General features: G+C 33.6%; 1 non-coding gene across 1 annotated transcript; it reads left to right on the forward strand.

Moving 5' to 3' along the window:
* The first annotated feature begins 8039 nt into the window (after nucleotides 1-8039).
* LOC118205148 (U6 spliceosomal RNA) lies at nucleotides 8040-8142 on the forward strand. Its single transcript, XR_004760947.1, has one exon. It is a non-coding gene; the product is annotated as a U6 spliceosomal RNA (small nuclear RNA).
* The last annotated feature ends 219 nt before the right edge of the window (nucleotides 8143-8361 follow it).

An 8361-nucleotide genomic window follows, 5' to 3' on the forward strand; every position in this document is an offset into this window, starting at 1 on the left:
GAAGTATTGATTTTATGCTAAAATTTCATTCAGAATTTTAACTGAAAGAGAATTTGTGATTTAAAATTAAAAAGAAAATGCCATATATCTAAATTTGAAAACTATTTTATAATATGCCTATATCTTTAATATACTTTTGTAATTCAACAGTTTTTTTTTTTTTTTTTAAAGATACATTTATTCGATGAAGTTTTTGTGTGATTTTCAGTATAAAACTTTGTCTTAAAATCACTGGAAAGTGACTATTTATTGTGCAAAGTATAAAATAAAAAGGCTAATTTTCTGTTAGAAAAGTGCTTTATTAAACTTTTCTATAGGAAATAAAATCAATGTGAAACAAAATAATGTTTGCGTACTCCGAGTTCAGAAAGCAAAACATTTATTTTCATTAGTTTTCGTAAGAACGTTCTGAAACAACATGTTTCATCAACCAAATCAACAATGTTATTCTCTCTTCAAAGCATCACAGCAGGGACGTCAAACTCATAGGTACACTTTGGCCAAACAAACAAGGTTTAACTTTAGGCGGGCCGAAAAAAAAAAAAAAAAAAATATTCATAGAAACGTAGATTTATTTCGAATAATACAATAATAAACATATATATATATATATATTTATATAGAAAAGAACAAGAAAAATTTAATGTTTACGTCCTGATACTTGGCATCTCTTCTCTGCTATTATCTTTCCTATTTCGGGAGAAATTTTGTTTGCAGTGATAACTTTCAATGCTGACCCAAGGTGAGCATCATTAATACGGTTTCTAATAGGAGACTTATTACCTTTCATGACTGAAAATAACTGCTCACAACGATAAGTGCTACCAAACATGGAAATAATTTCATATGCGAATTTTCGAGTATTTTCAAACCTGGCTGGTAAATATTTGTAAAATTCAGGCACGCCCACTTCAATGAATTTTGCTCTCAAATTTGAGTTGCATTGAATCTCGATCACCTCCATTTGCATATGGCTGGGTACTGAGTCAATACTTATTGAGAAAATCGAAGAAAACAAAAAAAATTGTCTTCGGGGGAACTAAAATCATTAAACCTCGTTTCAAATTCAGTTGTTAAATTTGCAATTTTTTCTGCGTATTTTTGATATGAACAAGTATCATCTAAACTTGATTTGTTCGTGCTGCACGTCGTGAAGTGCGTCAAATCTTCATTTTTAAGTTGTTTTTCCCAAAAAACTAGTTGACATTTGAATGCTTTAATTATGTCAAACATGTTCGTAATATTTTCCTTGTAACGATAAATTTAAATCGGTTAAGTGTTTGGTTATATCAACCAAGAAAGATAAATCTTGTATCCATATTGGATCGTAAAACAAACTTACGTCTTGATTTTTCGTTTTTAAAAACTGACATATTTCTTCTTTCAAATCCCAGAATTGTTTGAGAATCTTGGAGCAAGATAACCAATGTACCTCGGTATAGCAGGACAAACCCGAATATTCATTATCTAACTCACTTAAGAAAGCAGTGAATTGACGCTGATTTAAACCTCGAGATCTTATAAAATTTATAACTTTTTTACATATGACAAAACATTCTCCATATTTATTACTTTTGTGCATAGAACTTCTTGATGTATAATACAATGCATATGATGAATGTTTGAACCATGAATTTCACTAAGTTTTTTTCTTAGTAATGCTACGAAGCCCTTGTTTTTCCCGGTCATTGATGGAGCACCATCTGTAGCTACAGAATTTAATTTTGCCAAAGGTAGATTTCTGCAGAAGGTCCAAAAACACAAGTAAATATATCTTCTCCTGTGGTAGTACCGGGCATCGGTATTAGTTCCAGTAATTCCTCAAAAATGTTAAAATTCTTGTCACAAGAACGAAGAAACACTGCTAATTGAGCTTTGCCACTAATGTCCGTGCTCTCGTCACAGGCAATGGAGAAACTTTCGAAACTAGATGATTTTGCTTTGATCTGATCACTTAAATTTGCGGCTAAATCAGTAACTCTTTCCGCAACTGTATTTCGAGACAATGAAATTGATTGAAAAGCCTTTACATTTCCAGGAGAAATAATTTCTCCAGCTATCATTAGGCATTCCTTGATGAAATCACCGTCAGTAAAAGGCTTCGAATGTTTAGCTATCAACTCGGACAAGACGTAGCTTGCATGTACCGCCACTTCACTTTCTTGCAATACTTTACTAAACATGGACTGTTGCTTTTTCACACCTAACTTGAGCTCTTTCATCTTTTCTTCTCTCATTAATCCTTCGTAATTGTTATATTTCGATTTGTGTTGTTCGTAATGACGTTCAATATTATATAACTTTGGTACATTAATAGTATTATTACATATCAAGCAGATTATTTTATCTTTTATTTCACAGCAAAAATATTCTAATTCCCATTTTACTTGGAATATTCTATGTTCGTCAGCGATTTTTCGTTTAATTTTACTACCACTTGGTTTTGATGTAGACATACTGAATACAAAGGGCTGGAATCAGGGGTGTTTGTGGGACCCTGAAACTTTTACGGACTTACTACCGACATTTTGGAGTTTCGAGAAGGGGGGGGGGAGAGAAAAGAAAAATTACAATTATGAAGTATTGAATGACCTAATTATAAAAGTTCAATGAATTACTTTTTTTGCAAAATTAATAACCGTAAATTTTCAAACATATAAACTACTACATTTTATGTAAATATTTTAAATTACCTTAATTGATTCTTTAAAAAAAATTATCTAATTTCTGCTGCTTTTTTTTTATTTTCTGATGTTTGTGGGCTTGTCTTTCTTTTGTGGTGAACTTCATAATTGCAGGAGTGAGTGAGTGAGTGAGAGATTATGGCGCAAAACCAAAGTTGATTATGGTGCGCCAAACGCGAGATTGGGTGAGTACAATTGATGAAATTAAAATACAATAAATAAAAACAAGTAGACAAATGTATCAAATCCAGAGGATGAAGTCATATAAAAACAAGTTAAAACCACACATTTAAAATTCAAGACACAATCTTCAAAACAAATTACATTAGGTGATAAAAGCCAGTCTCTTAAATAATAAAATAAATTACAATTCACCTCCCTTCCGATTAAACAGTCGAGAGGTAAGTCACAGCTATCAAAATATTTCTGACGAAGACTATTAAAACTTGGACACTCAATTAAAATATGACGGACAGATAGACAAACATTACAATTTGAACAAACAGGCTCATTCTCAGCTTTTAAAAGGTAGTTATGTGTTACTCTAGTGTGGCCAATTCTGAGGCGTGAATTCAAAAGAACTTCCTCCTTACGATTTTTGGTTAATTCCCAATGCTCAATTCTAGGCTGTACATGTCTTAATTTATTTTGAAGCTGAACATCCCAAAGTTGCTGCCATTTTTTTCGGATCTTGTTTTTCACAACACAACAGATGTCTCCAAAAGGGATGAGACGACTGGACAGTTCAACAGCACATTTCGCTGTGATATCTGCCAGCTCATTCCCTTTTATTCCCACATGCCCGGAAACCCAGCAGTACAGGACTTCATAATTGTAGACGACTATCCACGACCTGTTAAGTTTATATGTAACTTAAGAATATCCACTATTACTGGATTTTGAGTGTTAGAAAAAGCTTCTAATGATTTAAGCGCACTATACGAGTCTGTATAAATTATAAACTTTTTGTGGCAGAGCCTTGAGATGTACAAGAGACTATAATATATCGCAGTTAGTTCGGATGTTAAGACAGAGAAATCACGGTGCAAGCGTCTGCCCTCCATGTGATCTTCAATTACAAATGCCATCCCAACATGATCTTTTGACTTGGATCCATCTGTATAGACTGGAAGATAACTGCTATATTTGTGCTCAGCGAAGAGTCGTCTGTATACGACCTCGTTAGTGCTTGCCTTCACGTGATGTTTGAAAACATCAAGAAGCTGAATCCGTGCATAATTGCAGGAAGGTTGATTTTTATTTTCCTCATTTACAGTTGAAGAAATTTCCTCGAGAACTGCACATGCAGAGGTAGAAGCAGTTTGCTTTTCTGCTAATGTAGAAGGTTTTTCGGAGACTTTTATAGGTGACTCATCTGAAATACATGTTTTTAAGTCCTCTTGATATGTTTTCCAACTTCTGTTCATATTCAGTAAGAGATCTTTGTGAATTGGATCAGTCATTGGATTTTTTGAGCCATATTTTTCACATGAGGTTTCTTTAGAAGCCATTAAATCATATTTAATAGTCTGCACTGCATCTAGGGAATCATCTTAAGAGAGGTTCTATAGTCAGTGACAAGTGTATCCATTAAGTTGAATGCACTTTCCACTAATGGGCCATGGAAGCAGCTAAGGCAGGCTTTGACCAATTTAGCCAATGTAGGATACTTATAATCATTTGTGAAATCATCTTTTAAATTAAAAACTTTAGACCAATATTTATCAATTGTACACTTGACTTGATTTCCACTTTCATCAGATGTGTAGAGCATTTCTTTGGTGATATCAATATCACTCTGGTATAACCTTATTTCACCTTCTACTTTTGACTTTTCAATATCACTAAAAATATGGGACATAAAAGATGATAATTTTTCAAAAGCTAATATTGTACTGGTTTTACCTCTTAGCTCTGGATCTAATGCTGTAAAACTAATTAGATATGAATTTTTAAGCAGTAATTTCTGTTTCATATGCTGTGCTGTATTAGTATAAGCTTTTATCAGAGAAATTTGGAATTCTTTTGCTATTGGATGATTTTTTTGATAATTTCTTCAGGAGAGTGGAAGCTTCTGCACCAGTAAATATTACTTTGCTAGGTAGATGGAATTCTGGATTTGTGACATCAACCTTTAATAAATCATTATAAGATGTGCACTCTATATTTTCTGGCTTCATAAAAAAAAAAGAGAAAAATTTTGCCATCAATTTATAAATACTGGAATTTATTAAATGAAGCATTGGTTTTTTTGTTTCAAATAATTTAATATATGTGTTGAACTCTGGTAATACTGCTGAATATAATGCCATATGCAATAAAGTTTTGTTTTGCATGAAAAATAACCCATTTAGTATTCTTTTTTTCCGAGCTAAAGCATCCTTTGTGAGTTGTTGGGAATGCAAGCAAGAATACACCCCTTCAACAATTTTTTTCTGAGCTGCAGAAATAATTCTTTTATTGTATACAGTTTCAACATAAGAAAAATAATCCCCTTTATCAGTTTTATCCAAGTAGTGAAAATAAAATGCAATAAGAGCATCCCACAGATCTTTGATTCTTTCTAAAACACATAAAATGTACACCCACCTATGGTCTGGTCTCTTCAAGGGCTTAAGTTTTTTAATGGCAAGGGATTCACAGATTTTGAAAAAATTTTCTCTTTTACTGCAGCTTTTCATATCAAAATAGATGTCATCAAACAAATCTTCTAAGTATCTATCAAAACATGAAGCAAATTTTTTTGCACAGTTATTAGCTGTGTGACATGTGTCACCATCAATATCTAATAAGTGGGGTGCTTTGTTTGATCGTAGTCTGGTTTCAACACCCTTTTTTTTTTTTTTTTTTTTCCCACGCATGGTGTTACATGAGTCCATTAATACACTAATTAAGTTTGCGCATGGAATATTATTATCTTCAATAGTATTAACAACTGCTTTAAAAACAGCTTCTGAATTGCAAGATTCCATCTTTATAGATGCAAAATGATGAACTACAACTTCATTTTGATTGTTGTCATAAAACTGCACCAATATTGCCAGTATACTTTCTTGAGCATTGCTAGTACTTTCATCCAAATTTAGAGAAAATGGAGTCTCCTTTAAAGTTTTAATGAAATTTTCCTTAATAGTTTTTGCGAGCCCATATTTCATCTTATAACATGCAGTAGTCCTGAACATTTCCAACGAGTTTAGTGCCGTCTGATCGCGGCTCAACTGTTTGCAGAGTTCAATTAAATTGGGAGCTACACTGAAAGAAAGAGAATTCTCGGCGATAAACGAAGTTATTAATACCTCTTGGCGTGCTTTTCTTGTCACTATATCCAATGGCCGAGCATCAGTCTCCAGTAAGTCATCAGTATTTTTTGAATTAGCATAATTACTTAAAGTCATTGAATGTCTAATGCACTTTGAATATTTTATGTGCGTCACAGTTTTAGAATGATTTGTGAAAGCCTTGAATTCTTCCCCACCATACTTCAGCAGTGAGTTACAAAAAACACAGTATGCTTGTCCAGCAACATTTATTTTCTTGCACCATGTGCCGATGGTATCCCCATTACCATCTCTCCGTTCAATCCAATTCCACCTAAATGCATTCCGGACACCTTCTTCTAATTGTATAATATCACTATTTATATCGAGAAATTTCATAGTGAAATTCTCTTGCGTACATAAATAAAAAAATATTTCAATAAACGAAACGAAAAATTTACACGTGTATCAATAAATGAAACGAAAATTTTACACAGCGGAGGAAAAAACGTTGAGAAGCGATCAATGACAAATAGCTAATACGGCGAAAAATCCCCCTTCTCTACTTATTGGCGCCACGCCAGGAGAGATAAGACCTTTGAACCCAGAGTCACGTGATCGCACATCTGGTCGAACGAAGTCTCTCCCTTTTTTTTCTGCCGCGCCTACTTGCCGAAAAGAATCCAGAAGAGAATGTCCGAGAACCGGGGGAATGAGTCATAACTCGCAATAAGGAAAGAACAAAAAAGAAGTTTTTTTCCCCTTTTCACGCATTAACACTGCCTTTGGAGAAAGAAAGGAAAAGTTTTCACCACACACACTGACCTTACGTTTTCTGCTTTCAAAGCAAACAAAATTACCCAGATCAAAATAAATAATTCATTATTATTCCTACTTCCTTTTGAATGACGATCCCCGGAATTTCCGAGTATCGAAGTTCACAATCCCCGGAGCACAAATACCCCTGCTGGAATAAACACGGTTAACGTTAAAAAGTTAACAAAAATTTATTCTTTCTACAAGAGATAAATCAAAATGCTGAAATATTTCTTCAAAAATATTCTAACAATATCACAAAATGTCAAACGTTTAGCAAAAATCAATTCAAAATAGAGAAACTAATTCTATCTCACAGCGAAATCGCTACAAATCAATCACAGCATTAAGTAAACAAACAGTTCGCTAGAAATACAGCTACTACTGAGATGAGTTGTTTGTTCTCGGCTTTTATAAGCTTTATAATTAATTTCTCGAATATACTGGAAACATCTATAAATATCTGGATTTTTGTGGATGGCAACAGCAATTACGAGGTATTTATTTATTAGGTATTAAATGCACGCGCTGTTCTATTTTTAACCTTCCAACGCAGCTGTCTTTTCAAAAATCGTCTGCGTTGCTAAGGCAACATGAAGCGTGTGTGTGTGTGTGTGATTATGGCAAAGCCTCGAGGGCTATCTGCCTAAGAGGAGGGATGCCTTCGTGGAGGACTTTCTAAGGGAAACTGGTTCGTATACACGTTACACATGGGGAAAACCACGAAAACACCCAGTCAACATGAAGCAAATCTAATTACAATTCTAAATAAATACAAAAAAAAAAAAAAAAAAAAAAAAAAAAAAAAAAAAACTAAATAAATAAATAACTATGAAATCCGTAACAATATGAATTAAGTAATAATTAATAATAAAGCAAAGTGCATTCGCATGCATGCACCAATATATCGTACAAAACTATGATTGGAAAACTGAGACCATGAGTTCGGCTATCGGGAGATGCGTACAAGTTCTGAGTGCACGTGTCCCCTAAAAGCCGAAGAGTCCCCTAGAAGCCCTAAAAGCCCTGAACGCAGGCTACTCACACGCATTTGTAATTTAAGTAGTGTGTGTGTGTCATCTCGCTGTGAGTAATCTAACAACACTGAATAAATTATCGTTAATTACTTAGCAGTAAACATTTCCTTTTTTTCTTCGTCGATATGTTATTTTATTATTATTATTTGCCGATATATTGGCCGGGCCGCAAAAATATTTGTTGCGGGCCGCGAGTTTGACATCCTTGCATTACAGCCTCACTGTTGGCATATACCCAAAAAGAAGTACTTGCTTTGGCAGTACAGATACTAAAACTGGAACGATACAGAGAAGATTACATGGCCCCTGCGCAAGGATGACACCCAAAAAGAAAAATATCGAAGTATTACAAAAGAGCTTTTGTCACATAACAAAAGAAATATAGTTACGAAAATCACGAAGCAATACTTTACACAATAAAAAACAAAAACACACTTTCGAAAAATAATAAAATTCTTATTTCAAAATGAACAAGTAAAATATTGTCTTGATTATGCAACATCCTTCCCCTTTTTGAGTAAGTGGGAAACGACTCAAAAACATAAAAAAAGGTTTAGTACAGAGGTT

This window comes from Stegodyphus dumicola, chromosome 8, assembly GCF_044657685.1.
Source record: "Stegodyphus dumicola isolate Sdum_Otavi_A_Nest chromosome 8, ASM4465768v1".
Lineage (NCBI taxonomy): Eukaryota > Metazoa > Arthropoda > Arachnida > Araneae > Eresidae > Stegodyphus > Stegodyphus dumicola.